We start from the raw sequence: 1,583 nt of genomic DNA on the forward strand, positions 1-1,583 counted from the left end.
GCCAGGTGTTCCTCGCCCTCATTTCAGTAAACCCACAACCTTTAGCATGGGCATCATGGCCATCACAAACATGTCACAGTGCTGCAGAGATTTTGTTTATGGCCAGTTTTGGGGGCAGTTTATAGCCAGATTTGGGGGCCTGTTCCCAACACTGGGTGACAGAGTAAGACTCTGTGTCAAAAAAAAAAAAATCATATCAGGTATCTTATCTGACCACAGTGTAATAAAACTAGGCATCAACCACAAAGGGAACATTTAAAATTATACAAATATATGAAAATTAAGCCACATGCTCCCAAATGGCCAGTGGGTTGAAGAAGAAATTAACCAGGAAATCAAAAAAATTCCTTGAAGCAAATAAAACTGGAAACACAACATATCACTCTTTTCCATGAACCCTCAGAGGCATTCAGCTGCTTCAAGATGAAGCTGAGCATCTCCTTCCCAGTCACTGACTGCCAGAAACTCACTGAAGAGAACGCAAACTTCATACTTTTTATGAGAAGCCTATGGCCACAGAAGTTGCTGCTGACTCTCTGGGTGAAGAATGGAAGGGTTATGTGGTCCACATCAGTGGTGGGAATGACAAACAAGGTTTCCTCATGAAGGAGGGTGTCATGACCCATGGCCGTGTCCACCTGCTACTGAGTAAGGTACTGTTACAGACCAAGGAGAACTGGAGAAAGAAAGAAAGAAAATCAGTTTGTGGTTGCATTGTGGATGCCAATCTGAGCATTCTCAACTTGGTTATTGTAAAAAAAGGAGAGAAAGATATTCCTGGACTGACTGATACTATGGTGCCTCGTCACCTGGGGCTCAAAAGAGCTAGCAGAATCCTCAAACTTTTCCATCCCTCTAAAGAAAATGATGTCTGCCAGTATCTTGTAAGAAAGCCCTTAAACAAAGAAAGTGAGAAACCTAGGACTAAAGCACCCAAGATTCAGCATCTTGTTGCTCCACGTGTCCTGCAGCACAAACGGTGGTGTATTGCTCTGAAGAAGCAGCGTACTAAGAAAAATAAGGAAGAGGCTGCAGAATACGCTAAACTTTTGTCCAAGAGCATGAAGGAGGCTAAAGAGAAGCCCCAGGAACAAACTGCCAAGAGACTCAGACTTTCCTGGCTGTGAGCTTCTGCTTCCAAGTCTGAATCCAGTCAGAAATAAGATTTTTTGAGTAACAAATAAGATCAGACTCACATCTCTCTTGACTTTTCATTGACGGTAGAAAACTACATAAATGAAGAGAGGGAAAGTTAGGTCATAGAAAATGGGGATATGTATATAGTAATCCAGTCATGGATAAAATCAGATTGTCTATTGTATGGTAGCAGAAGACACAATAAACAAAGAAAACTACAGGCCAGTATCTCTGATGAACACAGACACAAACATCTTCAACAAAATACTAGCAAACCAAATCCAATAACATATCAAAAAGATAATATGCAGTGATCACACGGAATGTATTCCAGGAAAGGAAAAATGGTTCAACATATCCATATCAATAAATGTTATATATTGCATCAATAGAATTAAGGACAAAAAGCATATTATCATCTCAATAGATGCAAAACAAGCTTCTGA

At 40.4% G+C, this 1,583-nt stretch overlaps 1 pseudogene across 1 annotated transcript; it reads left to right on the forward strand.

The window, feature by feature from the left end:
- The first annotated feature begins 423 nt into the window (after positions 1–423).
- Positions 424–1,163, forward strand: LOC105535956 (annotated as a pseudogene). Its single transcript, XR_001005523.1, has one exon. The product of XR_001005523.1 is annotated as a 40S ribosomal protein S6 pseudogene (transcript).
- The last annotated feature ends 420 nt before the right edge of the window (positions 1,164–1,583 follow it).

Source organism: Mandrillus leucophaeus, unplaced genomic scaffold (genome assembly GCF_000951045.1).
Source record: "Mandrillus leucophaeus isolate KB7577 unplaced genomic scaffold, Mleu.le_1.0 Scaffold152, whole genome shotgun sequence".
Lineage (NCBI taxonomy): Eukaryota > Metazoa > Chordata > Mammalia > Primates > Cercopithecidae > Mandrillus > Mandrillus leucophaeus.